The sequence below is a fragment of the Eulemur rufifrons genome, chromosome 18, assembly GCF_041146395.1.
Source record: "Eulemur rufifrons isolate Redbay chromosome 18, OSU_ERuf_1, whole genome shotgun sequence".
NCBI classification, from domain to species: Eukaryota; Metazoa; Chordata; class Mammalia; order Primates; family Lemuridae; genus Eulemur; species Eulemur rufifrons.
In genome coordinates, this window is record NC_091000.1 from 70,523,064 (window position 1) to 70,538,771 (window position 15,708).

At 42.3% G+C, this 15,708-nt stretch overlaps 1 protein-coding gene across 2 annotated transcripts in view; it reads left to right on the forward strand.

Moving 5' to 3' along the window:
* Window positions 1-2,144: 2,144 nt before the first annotated feature.
* Window positions 2,145-15,708, forward strand: part of EXOC2 (exocyst complex component 2) — a 197,584-nt gene continuing 184,020 nt past the window's right edge. For both annotated transcript variants that reach the window (XM_069493556.1, XM_069493557.1), the window contains exon 1: window positions 2,145-2,162. The gene's annotated coding sequence lies outside the window, so the exon portion shown is untranslated. The remainder of the gene's footprint in view (window positions 2,163-15,708) is intronic.

A 15,708-nucleotide genomic window follows, 5' to 3' on the forward strand; every position in this document is an offset into this window, starting at 1 on the left:
CCCCATCCCCTGTGCTCACAGATGATCTTGCTAGTTCTTTTGCTAATAAAATAGAAGCAACCAGAAGAGTATTTTCTCATTTTCTCCTTACCATGTCTACCAAACCAGCATGGTAGCCTCATGTTCCCACTCCTCCCGTGATGGCTGAGCTCTGTGGGCTCTTTCCCAGGGATAACTTCTGACCTTGTGCAACAGGGACTTTGTTCTGAATGTGCCCCTGTCTCTCCTGCATCAGCAGTTTCCTCTTTAGCAAATAATTGCTCCCACCTTAAAATAAAATTTTCCAGTGACACCATGTTCCAACAGCAACGACCCCACATCTCTGCTCCCTTTATTGAAAAATTCCTCAAAGTGGTTGTCAAAATTGTCAGATAAAGATACAGAACATCCACTTAAATTTGAATTTAGACAAACAACAAATATTATTATGAGTATGTCCCGTGCAATATTTGGGACATACACTAAAAAAGTACTAAAACAATGTTTTAGTATACATATATCCCAGGCAATGTTAGTATAGGGATATATCTATGCTAAAATCTATGTGGTGTTTATCTGAAATTCAACCTTAACTGGGCATCTTGTATTTTTATTTGCTAAATCTCCCAACCTAGGTTGTCTAAACTTACGTTCTTCCATTTCACTTGATTTTCTCTTCTGCGTCCACTCCGATGAGACTTTGGTACTCCATATTCCTTCGAAACTGCTCTTGTCAAGGATGTCAATGACGGCTGTGTGGCAAACTCAGTTGTCTCCGGAGTCTTGGCCTCGCAGTACTTTTTGGCTTGGTCAATCAGTTCGTCCTTTCTGAAACTCCCCCTTTGGCCCTCATGCACGCCCACTTCCCTGGTTGTCCTTCCTCACTGGCTTCTCTGTCTTGGTTCCTTCCTCTTCCTGAAGTCTCTGACACCCCAGCTCTCAGTCCCAGACCTCTTCTGTCTTCTCTCTATATCCACTCCCCAGATCTCACACACCCACAGCATAAACACCAGCCACCAACTTCTAACTTACAAAGGTATATGTCCAGTGCAGACCTCTCCCCTGAGCTATGGGCCCATATTCCCAAGGGCCTACCCAACAGCTCCACCGGAGTGCTAACTTCATTTTACATTTTAAAAGAGAACTTCCAGCCCTCTTCTCTCACTCTTTTCTATTTTAGTTAGTAGAAGCACCACTCCCCTAATACTTAGATCACTACCTTAAGTCATTTTTCTCTCACAGCTGCGGCAAGTCCTGCCAATTCAAACTGTCAACCCACCCAACTCAGTTTGGTCACTGTCACTGGCTCCCCTTCTGATCGTCCCTAGTGCAGGCCTCGGTCCTTTCCTGGCCAGACTGCTGCAGTCACTCCCCAGTACAGCTCCGATTTCCACTGTGGCTGTGGCTGTCCCAGGCCAGCCAGCTGAGGGTGACTGATCTTGATTCACCTTGTTACCTTCAGAGCCTGCACAGCACCCAGCTGATGGATGTGTTCACTCAATGGCCACCAACACTCAGGGTCCCAGGCAGGAGATACTAGCCACCTCTGAAAGTTCCATGTGCCTGTGGTCTCTGTGTGTCACCTAACTTCCGAGGGCCTCCAAAGGAGCCACAGCGCCCTGACCTGGTGCACGCCCCCCGGACTTGGTGCATGCCTCTGACTCCAATGCACCCCCCTGACCCCAATGCATCCTCCTGACCCAGTGCGGCCACCTGACCAGGTACATCGTCCTGATCCGGTGCGGCCCCTGACGCAGAGCAGTTGTGAATTGTGACCTCACAAACGCACCGGGACCCTGCGGCCTCTTTGAGACGACCCAAGGGCACGGGGATGGACAGTGCACACGGCGCAGCCCCGAGGTTGTATCTTTCTCCACCTCACCCCCCACCCCACGCGAAGCCCTCTCAGCTAAATGCGTTTACTCGCGTGGACGCGCGCAGACGGTCGCTGCCAACCCGAGGCCGACCCGCGCACACCGCGCGAGGACTCCGCCTTCCGCCCGCCGCCCCGCCCTCCCGGACAGGCCCGCCCATCCAGGGCTCGGCGCTCGACTGTCCGGCGGATCGACGCGCTCGGCGCTCGCGGCGGGCGGAAGTAGGGCGCCGACCGCTGGGCGTCAGCGGCCCTGGTTTTCCGCGAGCCTTTCCGGACCCCGTCTGAGGCGGCGGCAGGCAGGCTGAAGGTGAGTGCGGGAGCCCGGGGGTCCCGGCCGAGGGCGAGCGGGCACGCACGTCCCCAGGCCTGGGCCGCGAGGGCAGGAGGCGCGCCGTCCCAGCCCGGCCGCGGGCACCTGCGGGGCGAGGGCTCCGGGGCTGTCCCCGCCGTCCGGGTTGCGGCTGGGCCCTCGCGCCTTGCACCCCCGCGTAGTTGTCACCCTGTCAGGTTTGGGAATTTACTCGCGAAGGGCGCGCGCGAGGCGTCGTTGCCTGCGTGCCTGGGTGGGCACCCTCGCGCGGCGCCGCGCTTGCTGGCGCCCGTCGCTGGTTCCCGGCGTCCCGGTGCCCCGCCGGGTGCTGCTGTGGTAGCCCGTGTTGCGGGCGGGTCGGCGGCTTGGGTGCTTGGCTAGGTGCAGCGCGCGGGTGGTCGTGTCACAGCTGCCGCGCAGAGCGCGCGGACGGCTCCAGGCCTGCACACCTGGCCGCCTCGAAGCCTGGCGATGCGTGACCCTGGACCCTAAGGTTTTGTAAAGAGACGCTTTCTTAGTTCCAATAAGCACTTCTTGAAAGAAGTCGTCCTTAAATGGAAACAAGCAATTTTTAATCTGCTAAAGATCAATGTGCTAATAAATCTGGGAAAATTTAAGTTTGATACCTTTATGAATCTGTGAGTAAACTTACAAGGAAAACTTTGAAAAATATTTTTAAGTCAGCCACACTTAAATTATTTGGGTGCACTGTGCACGGTGGCAATAGAGAATGTGTGCCTGGTACTTAAATGTTCTCTTCTGTTCGATTAAGTAGAAACTTAGTAAATTTAATCAGGGAAGCAGAGAATCCCCCTCTGTAATTTGGGAGCAACTCTTGGAAGTTTTAGAAAATTATTTCTTTTTTCTCATCAAGCATTTAATTTCCTGTACTGAATACTATTTTGAACTACAGTTGACTCTTGAACACCACCAGGGTTAGGGGTGCTGACTTCCAGTAAAGGCAGAAATTTGCATACAGCTTTTGACTTCCCTAAAACTTTACTAATAGCCTACTGTTGACTGGAAGCCTTACAGATAACATAAACAGTCAATTAACATGTATTTTGTATGTTATATGTATTATATATTACAACAATTTGTATTCTTACAATGAAGCTAGAGAAAAATGTTAAGAAAATTGTAAGGCAGAGAAAATATATTTACTGTTCATTAAGTAGAAGTGGATCATCATGAAGGTCTTCATCCTTGCTGTCTTCATCTTGAGCAGGCTGAGGAGGAGGAGGAAGAGGAGGGTTGGTCTTTCTGTCTCAGGAGTGGCAGAAGCAGAAGAGGTGGAAGGGGAGGCAGAGAGGCAGGCATGCTCAGTGTAACTTTTATTGAAAAAATTCCATGTATAAGTGAACCTGCACAGTTCAAACCCACGTTGCACAAGGGTCAACTGTATTACCTTTCTAAAAGATAGTTATTAACCTGCTAGGTAAATTTTCATTCATTCTGCAAATATTTGAGAGCCTATTATATATGACTCTTATGGGAAATGAAATTGGTACTCTAAAAATTTTTGCAAAGGCAATCTTCTAGTAAAGGACTTTGAACTATTTCTAGTGTCAGGAAGCAGCAAGATTAGGCCATATAGGAAATGCTAGTTGCAGAGTTATTCTCGCAATTACTTTTTCACTCGTTCTCCAGTTTACCCAGTTTAATCTAGCCAAGATTCCTAGTACGGCACTTCCCAAATCGTAGATGCCTATATGTTTATTGAATGGATGAGTTTTAGGTTAGTGTTGAGTAGAGAGGATTTTGAAATTGACTGGAACAGGAAATAACACTGATCACTCTGCTAAGCAGTGTGCTAGAATGTTGATTATTCTTAAACCCTGGGCTATGTTCATGTACCCTCTGGACTATCTGCTGAAATCACATGGTAGTAGTGTTTGTTTATAATCATATGCTTTAGAGTATGTTTATGTTTAAAATAATTATTACTAATATGAGTACACAAACTTAAAGTAATTGATGAGACATTGTGAATTTTGAAGTTGTGGACATACCCATAAGGTATCTTTGGATCTCAATTTGAAAATTGCAGAGTTAAGAGGTATTTTTTTTTGGCTTAGGCCTCAAAGCAACCGTTACTGGTCCTCGGGCCACCACTGTCCTGCTACATAGCACTGGCTGAGTGGCTTAGCTGCTTTGGACTGTTTCCTTTTTATGTATTCTGAGAGCACATGAAATTAGACTATTTCTAAAAATCCTTCCTGCTTTGAAATTTTCCAGCTTACTGAATCCTATAACCCCTTAGCACTTGTCTTATCCCTGTGTTGTGTTAGGGGCTATAACTATTATTGGTATTTACATACTAGTCAAAAGACTAAGCTCAGGCTGGATAGGGATTAGTTTTAATAATTTTTGTATCTCCCAGTCTTAGCATGTGCCTGACATACACATTAAAAATGAAATAATATTAGCCTGAATTCAGAAGGGACATTTTTGCCCTATCAATTAAAGAATAGCTAAGAACTAAACTCTGTAGTATTGAATGTAAGTACAGCAGGAGTTCAGAGGAGGGAAGGATCTGCTGGGGTAGAGTGATTGGGAAGCTTCACGGAGGTGAGAGCATGATGAGGGAAGGCATGTGAACACCTGGGCTGCACACCAGGAGCGAAGGCCCAGAGGCCAGGAAGTGAGTGCATTTTGGATTATGGAGTGGCTTGAAGGAGAGACAGAGGAGTTAGGAACTGATTTGTTAGGCAATTTTTTTTTTCTGGAAAATTGCATTAGGGAAGCTCAAGCGCTTTCTGAACGTTCTTTTAACTTAATATTATTGGTAGCATTTACCATTAAAAATAAAACATTCAGTTTGCTTTATTTTTGTTTTTGGGTTTAGCAATTCCTTCTACTTATTATTGCCCTCTTCCAGTAAGTCTTGGTGCTACTAATGGGAAAAAAACAAAACTGGACACCTGGACTTGGGCAGTCTGGATTTCAGGTTCTGAAGTTGTGAGCTGCACGAGGTAGATCCAGGGAGCACCTGGAATAGTGCCCTGCACACAGTGAGCACTCAGTGGTGAGAGTGCGGTGGTGAAGTCTCTCCCTTTGCTACGTGCAAGGCTGGCCCTTAGGTTCATCTCTAAGCTTGGATGAATTTTTAAAGGCCTTTTTCAGTTTTAAAGTTCTGTGATTTTGGAGGGTATATGATTTAACTTTCATCGTATTATAATTTTACTGAAAGACAAAAGAAAACAAACAAAACAAAAATCCAGTAATATTTGGTTTTAGTTTAACTTTAATGTAAGCCCTGTGTGAGTGATATGTATGTCTGTGTAAGTCAGGGTCTCAGCAGGAGTCAGAAGTCATGCCAGATGGTTCAGATGAAGACTTTAATAAAGGGATTACTCGCAGAGGTGTGGGCAGGGTAAGGGAATAGACAAGGGGTGATGAGGCGCAAAGATAGGCTAACAACAATGGGAAGGGACAAAAGGAGAAAGAAGAGCCCGCTGGGAGCTGGGCCGTGGAGGAGGGTGCAGCTGCTGCCAGAGAAGTGGTGCTGGGGGCTGGGAGAGCAGCGCTGAAATGCCCAACCTCGACACTGGTCCACTTCTGAAATCCACAGCTCAGGCCACCCACTATGTGCTTACAGTCTGTCCTCTCTCCCACTCTCACTCACCTCCACTACACCTGCTCTTTTACCTCGTCAGGAGATTTCATGATCATCATCACTCTCATGCCAGTGAGGCTGGTTGTATCCTTGTCTTTCTGTAGTATTTGGCTGACAAATTCTCAGCCCTGGATGATCTCAATGCTTTACCTTCTGTAATGCTTGACCTGGGTTGCTGGGACCAGCTGGGTAAACCACAGTATCCAGATTTGTGCCCCCGTGCGTCTGTTTTCATCAGTCTTATTGGGTCATCAAGGAATCTTCTGGAGTTTTCCTCATTAGCACCTGCTTCTGCTCTCTGCAGAATCTATTTTTAGCATTTTTCACACTTGTCAAACACCTCATCCTTTCACTTCACCTACACTCTTAGCACATGATCTTGTCACCTATTTCATAAATGATAGAGCTGTCTGAGGAGAATCCCATGGTCTTTTCTGCCAAAAAATGTTTCCTCTTTCCTCAGCTCAGTGGAGGAGATTGTGTTTACACTGAGACTAATCCTTGTACCTTGGCTCTGGATCCCATCCACCCCTGCCTTTGTGAGGACTTCACTCAGTGTTCATGTCTTGCTGAAGGCTCCTTCCTGCTGGCCTTTACATATGCTTAGATGCAGACAACAGGAAAGTGAAACAGAGAAACAACAATGAAAAGAGTAGAATCCTCCTTTATTTCACATTCCCTGCTTCTTCCCTTCCCAGCCAAATTTCTTGAAATAGTTGTTTGTAGTCACCTTCTGGTCGCCTATCCCACTGCTCTCTGGTTTCAGCACTCATCAGGCTCCTCAAGGCCAGGGTCATCTGTGATCTCTTTGTTAGGAAGTCTTGTTCCTGTCATTTCCTCAGTGTAGTGCCTGAAACATAGCAAGTGCTTAAATATTTATTTTGACTGAACAAGTCTGAGGGTATTTCCTTTTCTCAATCCTAGTTTCTCTGTATCTCTGTTTGTCTGAGGTATAGGAGTCCAGCATTGTCATCTTTTGAGGTTTTGGTGACTATTCTCTGTATATACCCCAAATCTTCTTGATGGACTGAGAAGATAGAAAGGAACTTTATTTGATAATAACTTATTCAATCTTCTGGGGGAAAAAAAAAGAAACACCTAGACGTTTTTTTCTGAAAAATTACATTTCTTGAAATACCAAAAATTAATGTTTTGTCTATCTGTGTGGATCTGATAAAGGGGGAGTACTAAGGACTTTGGGTACAGCTGGCAATAGGTTCATGAATGAATAATGCTGTGCTTTTATATGAAACTACTTTCTATTAATAGTGTATCTTTGAGGTTTTTGTTTTGTTTGTCGGGGATGGGGATGGATTTGCGCTGGCCTATTTCATTTTTGACATGTCATCAGTTTCCAGTGGCGTCAGTTAGAGGACTGGCCACCTATAGACCTGCAGCTTTTTGCTGTGCAATGTAGTGAAGGTCATTGTCCTCTAGGAGGAGATTTAGCGTGCTGAGGCAGAGGGCTTTGTAGTTCCTGGGGAATAAACGAGTCTTCTAAGTAACTCTTCCAGCTGAGATAGAACCCAGTGCTCGTTTTACGAGAGTAGCTGAGTACTCCAGTATTTATGTAACATCTGTCGTGTGGGGGCTCTGAGAGCCAGGTTGCCAGGCTTTCGTTGTATCCCATCTTGCTTCCAGCATTGATTCTTGGTCACCTCGTGTACTTTCTCTTCGCCTTAACATCTTACCTCCAAACATTGTAGCAGGACGGAAGGTCTTTGTTTCCCATCCCCCAAATGAATGAATGAATCAGTGAATAAAAATTAAGTTCCATTTATCAGTTATTTTGTTTAAATCATTGGATTTTTTCCCCAAAGAATTAAAATACAAACATCTGTGCTTTCATTTAAAACCATAGACAGTATTGTTCAATTATTTATTCTTTGGAAAGGTAAAGAAGGAAAAGAAATACAAAAAGGCCAGGAAAACAGGGTTGTATTATCTCTTATCAAGTGTGTCCTTCCTTTCTGCAAGTGTCCCTTCTGAGACCCAATGAATCTTCTTAGTTAGGGCCTCTTATCAGGCCTTAACCCTATACAATTTGGACCCCATGGGTTCTTTCAGATTTGTGTATGGTTATATTCTTGTTAACCATGATTTTGAGGGGGAGCAGCAGGAGAAAGATAATTAATTAAGAAAACTGGACCACAGAGTTCATGACTCGTTTTAGACTTGTCCCACTCTTTGCTGTTAGGTGGTAAAACTTATGGTCATGCTGATCTACCTTGACGTTTACTCAGGAAGAGTGGAGTGTGAGTTTACAGAGAACTGAGGAAGGAAATTACCATTCTCACAAACTCTTTTCCCAATATCTCTGGGAGATCTTTGAGTCCAGCCCAGCCAGCCTAGTGGGGACCAGTCTGTCCTAGAGTACATTGGGCGCAACTCAAGAAAGGTGTGGTGAATTCTACACTTTGGTTCTGTTGCAGGGTGGCCTGAGAGTCTGGCTGAGTATAATTTTACTGTTGATACTCACTAGGTAGGCAGCTCTGAAACCAGATTTTTTTGGGGTCCTTTAGATCCAGGATGGTTCTGGACTGGGTAAGGCTACCAGTGCTTCTCAAGATGTCAGTGTGCACACCGAGTGCTACAGTGCACTTTCTTATTTGGTAGAGTTGAGCTGGGGTCTGAGACTCTGCTTTTCTGATTTGTTCCCTTGTGATGCTGAGGCTGCTAGCTTGAGTTGTATGTATGTGGAGAAGGATAGACATTTGGGAGGTTTTGTTTGTTTGTTTGTGGGTTTTTCTTTTCTTTTTTTTTTTTTTTTGGAGAAAACATTCACTTTTCTATGGCCTGATCTATTGAGAAAATAGTGCTTTACCATCTTGGGGCTTTTCTTGGGCTGTGTAGTAAAGATTCTCCAAGCCTTCAGTGAGTGGGACTTATAATTTCCAGTTCCTGGTGTTCTCCCTTTAGCTGAGCCGGGTGTCTGGGGATGTGACAGGGTGAGACCTGGGATCACTCAATTTGTTCAGATTTTTTGTGTGTTATTGAAATCAGCAAAACTGTTCTTTACTAAATAGTAAGAAATATTGCTTTTGTAATTTTAAAACTCCTTCTTGGTTGTGGTTTTATATTCTGATTTTTTTCTTCATATTATTGCTACCAGTTAATTTTTTCTGTGTATTTTTAGTCTGAAGTTCTGTAAAAAATTACAAGTTACTGTCTTTTGTTCTACCAGTAAATATTTTGGAAAATTAAGATCGTGGGTAAATTAAAATTTTCTGACCCCTGTTGCAAAAACACTTGAGATCTATCCCCATGTGCTTCATTAAAGGAAAAGAGGCAGATGGGTTAAAACTAATATAGAATATCTATAAAGAAAATGTGGCCTTTTGTCTTTATTTTAATGAAATGCTTTTGTAATAGTAATTTTCTCTTTTGACCTGTGATGGATAGGAGGTTAATAGATGTTAAATGGATGCTTCGTTAATCCTTCATCAGCTCCTAAATTGATGTGTGGGGGAGTACAGGTCAGGACTGCACAAGGCCATGACCAGCTTGTTTTGTCAGGAAGGTGTGTGGGTTCTATCCCTCCCCCTTCTGCAAACCACACAGCACTTTCCAGCTGTACAGAGAAGACCCTCCTGCTCCCATCCCCCCTTGCCTCCCCCCCCATCCCCTCGTCCTCCATCTCTGCTGCTGCCGAGTGACAGCTTGTAGATGTTGCGTGCGAGTGTTCAGCTGGCTCTGTGTGGTCTGAGTGTGTGGTCTCTAGCTCAGCCTGCGAACAGGGTGGATGAGGGAGAGCAATACTGTTTACTTTAATTTATTTCGGATGCCGGAATTGTGCCCAGAGTTTCTCCTAAGCTTGATTCCATAGCTAGCAGCTTCAATCCCTCCCAGCTGTGTGCAGTCTGAACTCTGGGCTGTCCTCTCCCAACAGGCAATTTCCATAGCATCTGCCTGTTTAATCCCTCGTGGCTCAGAAATGTTAAAGGCACTGTTGAGTGCTGTGATTATTTTGCTTTCACTATGTCAAGATTTATGGCCTTCAAAAAGTTTCTTTTGAGATAGAGCTAGAGAAGTAAAGCAGAAATTCTAACTGACATAGTTAGACATCAAGTCTTTTTAGAAATTGGAAAACTATTATACAAAATTTGGATCAAATTAATCCAACTTTGCTCATGTAAAGGAACCTGGGAGTTGGTGACATCCTGTCATATTTAACAATTTTAATGAAATTAAGCAGTTTAAGCTGACAGTGATTTCGTGACCTTTTCTGAAAATCTACATTATCTGGCATGCCTGTTTACTATATTGGCTCATTGCATCCTAACGATTTGACAAGTTGAGACAAATGAAAGTTTGTTTTTATATAATGGTATAAATTTAGGACAGTATCTTTTTATCTAACTCTTTCATTATAAATAGCTTAGTAATATTTTCTTGATTTTGTTCCTGTCTCATTCTTGAACATTCTTGTTGAGATGGTCAAGTACTTTGTTATTTGAATAAACATATGTAGACTCTTGATATCACTTGGGATTTTGCATTGTTTAGCTTCTCATTCCCATCCTCCCGGCAGTCTTGCTGGGATGGGGTAGGTGGTGTTGATATTTGTCGAGGACTGGAAGGGCTAGGTCCCTGACATCTTCCAGAGACGTTGATTTATGGGGCTTGTAGTTCTGCTGCTCTTTTGCTACTCTTAGCTCTGGGTTTCAAAACATGAACTCCGTTTCCAACATCGGGAGGGTAAAGCCTTCTCCCATCCCTCTTCAGTCCTGGCCGTGGTTCTGAAGACTTAAGGAATTTGGTAATGTTGGGTACCTTTTAAAAAACGATATCATCTTATATTTCCTTTTGTGTTCATTTTTTTTGGAATGCTTTGTCTGTGGTGCTCACAGGAATTCTGAAGCACATTATATTCACAAAGTTTTATAACTGTCACCACTAAGTCCGGAACGTTTTCATCACCTGGAAAGAAAACCCCAAATCCATTATCAATCCTTTCCCATACTCCTCCCTCCATCCACCACTAATCTACTTTCTGTGTCTATGGATTTACCTATTCTGAAATTTATATAGGTGAAATCATACAATATAGTGTCAATTATGGCAAAAAAATATGCCTGGTATTAGTCATTACACTATGACTTTCACTAGGAAGTGAAAATTCTACATATAGACACATATATAGAGAAAAAATATTGATAGATAATGGTTATAGTCAAGTAGTTATAAATGGAAATGAACTTGTATTTTGGAAACTCAGAAATATTTAACAGGAACTGTGAAGTACTGTTGGCTTGTATTTGACAGAAATGCCATATGTGTGACTGTCTGTTAGTCACTTGGCACTTTACTGCAGCAGTTGACCCTCCAGGTACCTATTACAAACCGATCTTAAGTTTTACCAATGTCGGTGCTAATCACTTGTTTAAAATTTAGTATAGAACTCTGAATACCTAAATCCCAATTGAACTGAATCCCTCTATTCCTGTTTTAGGAATAAGACTTATACTGGGGTGAATGCTCTGGGAATGAACAGTGAGCAGGAAAAGGACCAAGGTTTTGCTCTGTGGTAACTAAAGTGGGAATTGTCCTAAAGAGCAGTTGATTCTCTTGCAAGGACAGAGCAACAAAGTGTCTGTAGAACTACAGTACCTTGGCAGCATTTTAAACAATAACATTTCGAAATACATTCCTGTTGAAGACATGTTCATCTTTAAATCTAAGAAAAAGATTACCACCTTTATTTGGACTTTTTGTTATTTAGAACTGAAAAGTTGGAATCTTTTTATATATTTTCAGTACTGTCCCACCCTGTTTTATGGGTGAATTTTTTAAATTGAAAAATCAAACTTAAATCCGTTTTGGCCTAGTTTTTGTAGGAATAAAGGATGGTTGAAAAATAAGTTTTTCTTATATAAAGTTTTATAAGAGGTAAAATTGATTTTGGTTTAAACATTTAAAATGTTTTAGGGGAGGAAAAAGGGGACCCAGCATCAAAGATCTGAACCTACAAGTTAGAATTTCTGGTTTTCAGGTAATTCTGCATGAAAGTGGTAATAGAATGTCAAACTTTTCACTTCTTAGGCCTTACAATTGAAGGTCAGGTTTGAAGTGGACCAGTGGTTACCCAGAGGTAACAGATCTCTGTGGCTAATTTGTATTCATCTGACTGTACTGCAGATCAAGAGGAGCTGTCATGGGTTGATTGAGAAACCTTGCAGGTTGTATTTAGGGGACGCTAGTTTCCATTGTAGTTTTTGGTGATTTGCGGCAGAGATTTATTGGCTCAGAAAACAGCGCATGGGACACAGTACAGAATCTGAATGGCACCTGTCATGTCATAGAACAAATCTGGCTGCCACCCTCCTGGAAGGTCTCATCTCATGGTTTCTCATGGCTGGCGTTTCACGTGGCTTTGAGGTCTCTGCTGCTGTCATTTAGGAGCTGAAAGAAGAACCACTCCAGGGAGCCCATGTGTCCCCAGATCTGTTCAGCTCAGCCACCATTTTACTGACTGTCTGGCACTGGGCTGGCTCTGGGCGTGCAAGAAAGAATGTGATGACAGTCCTAGCCAAGCTCGTTGAGGATGACTCTTTATTGTGGATCTTGGTACAATAATTTTTTCTCCCTTTTTCTTTAATGGAGAGGATATTATTAATATTTGCTATAATCACTTTCTTAAGATAGTTGATTTGTAGGAGAAATGAACAGGTCTGAAGATTGAAAAGAGCTTATGAGGCAGAGCTGCAGAGAGGAAACCTCTCAAAGTCACTGTTCCCAAGGAGGCCGTCTGCTGCCTTGGGTCCCTTCTAGGGGACTGTCTGCAGTGGTCTGGAATTGGACTTTTCTGTATGTTCTAAGGCCTAACTACATTTCTAAAATGATTATATGCATGCTTCTTGCCATGTATTTAAAATCATGATTTCCTGACCCCTCCACCCTTCCCAATCTCATTCTCCCCATAATATCAGTCCCAGTGTGCCTCCTTCCCACCCTTTCTCTACATTCACACAGGCTCATACACCTGCACACAGGTAGCTTTTGTTCTGTTCTTCATCTTCTTCTTCTTCTTTTTTTTTTTTTTTAAATAGAACATTGATTTTAACACATCAATTGTAAAATAATTTTTGAGACAATATGGAAAAATTGAACTTGGACTGGGTATAAAGTCCTTTTTAGATAGAGATACAAACTAAGTTATTTATGGATGAAATGATCCAATGTCTGGGGTTTGCTTTAAAACAATGGGTCTGCAGCCTTTTTGGCACCAGGGACCGATTTCATGGAAGACAATTTTTCCACGAATGATGGGGGTAGGGATGGTGGGGTGGTTTGGGGATGATTCAAGCACATTACATTTATTGTGCACTTTATTTCTATTATTACATTGTAACATGTAATTAAGTAATTATACAACTCACCATAATGCAGAATCTAATGCTGCCACAGATCTGACAGAAGAAGGCAGAGCTCAGGCACTGATGCCAGCAATGAGGAGTGGCTGTAAATGCAGGTCTAGCTTCTCTCCCTCACTGGCTCACCTGCCATGCGCCCTAACAGGCCGCAGACCGGTACTGGTAGGCAGCCTGGGGGTTAGGGACCACTGCTTTAAAGTACTCTCTCAAAACATCATAAAAGTGTGTTGAGGAGGAGAATTAGTTGGAACAAGAGATAAAATGTTGAAGCTGGGTCGTAGGAATATGGAGCTTCATTCTGCTAGTCTCTCTTCTGTTTTGTATGATTTCCATAAATAAAAAGTAAAAAAAAAAAAGTCATTGAAAGAATCAGAATAGCATAGAGCTAGGGTCTGGTTTTGAATCCCAGCTCTGCCACTTAGAAGCTGTGACTTTGGATGAGCTGTTTAATCTCTAATAATCCTGCCCCAGTTGGTAAAACCACTTGGCATTTTGTAATACTTCTTTCCAAGAACTTTTTCTATACATCTATCTGTCTATGTGTGTCTGTCTATCTATATAAATTTATGTTTGTTTGTTTTTTTTTACTAATTCATTGTGTTTAGTCTTTCATATTTTTCATAATGTTTCACTTGCTGCATAGTACTTCCTTCACTGGACCATTACATTTTGCTGAAGTCGTTTTCTCAGTTGTTTGGGATGTTTCTCTTTTTCCCCTTGTTGCTATAATAAATTTTTGAAGTTATAGGAATCTTCATGCCTAGTAACAGTCAATCCCTATGGTTTATATTTTTGTCATTGTTCACCTTTCAAGAATATATTCTGAGTCAAAGTATAGAAGTGTAGCTAAAGCTTTAACACATTTTGCCAAATTAGTTTTCAGAGTGCTGGAATGTTTGGACTGCTACCAGCAATGCTTGGGAGAACTACACAGATTCAGTGCACAATCATGGCCTTCTGCATTGTCTTAAATATCTTGTGTTAATAGGCCAAAAGTGGAATCTCAAAGTTTTACTTTGTGTTTCTCTGAGCTAAATTTTTTCCACTTGTTTGTTTTTTGGTTGCATCTCCTCTGTCATGAATTGTCTGCTTATGTCCTTTTCTGTTGTTTTTCGAGGCTCTTAGCGTTCTCTTTATGATCTTTGTGAGCTGTTTGTATCATAAAGCTATTAACATTTTGTCCTTTTGAATATTATCTCAAACTTTGTTTGGCTTTTAAATTTGGTTGTCTTTTTAAAAAAATTTTTTTATTAACCTAAATAAGAAGTACTTTCCTGTATGGCTGAGAAATTAGTGTACTCACTGTTTTGATTCTTCCATCAAGTCCAAATGTAGTCCTCCTGCCCCAACAGTTGTAATGTACACTTACTTTATGTTCCTCTAGTTTTTTTTTTGGTTTAATAAAAATTATATTTATATTTGTCTTTTTAAATAACCAAGAATTGTTTAAGTCTGTAGATTTTTGAAGTAATATAAGCAGGAACATTGTAACATTTTTAGGATTGGAGTTAATATGCTAAAAATTAAGAGACAATAAAATAAAGCAGTTGTTTGTTTAGAATGAAATTAGGCTTAATCTTTGGCTATCCTGACCATGTCTCATAGTCAGCATTCAGAATTTTCCCATCATATTAATATTATGAAGTGCAATACGGCAGCTTTAAAGAAGTAGTGTCCCCATTGGCTGCGTAGTCCATGCACCGTAGTTCCTGGGAGATGATCACAGTTGCATACAGTTGCTATATGGCATCTAACCCTCTCTGCCTTGCTTAAGTTATACAGCATGAATCCCATAATGTTTCCATATTCTGGCTCTTCTTTTTTTTTTTTTTTTGAGACACAGTTTTGCTCTGTCCCCAGGCTAGAGTGTAGTGGCGTCATCATAGCTCACTGCAACCTCAACCTCAAACTTCTGAGCTCAAGCAATCCTCCTGCCTCAACCTTGTGAGTAGCTGGGACTACAGGTGCATGCCACCACACCTGGCTAATTTTTCTAGAGACAAGGGTCTCGAATTCCTGGCCTCAAGCAATCCTCCTGCTTTGGCCTGTCAAAGTGCTAGGATTACAGGTGTGAGCCACCATGTCCGGCCTCTGTTCTCTCTGAATGAAATATTTTGTCTTAAAACAGGTTAAGGCTGTTCTACTGTAAGGTTGCCAACCCAGTCCTCACCATGAGGGCACACTTAATGACCTGCCTAATCCTTTCAGTTGGCTTTTGACGCATGCCTGTAGCAGTGCTTTTATATTAGGCTTTAAAGTTTGCAGAGATCTCATATACACGATTCCATTTAATCCTCTCAGTATACCTGTGAAGTTAGCAATTATTCCTATTTGAAGATTAAAGGGACTTGAATAAATCATATAGTTAGGATTTGAATTTATGTCTTCCGACTCCTAATTGAGTGTGTTTTCTACCACTTTTGTACCTCACCATAGCTGAACAGTTGGTTTGTCTGGTGAAAGTGTGGTGTTAATGATACCGGTGTTCTTTACCCCACAGAAGTCAATTCACTTTGTACTGATCAAAAACTGTTGGGGGTACCCTTAATAC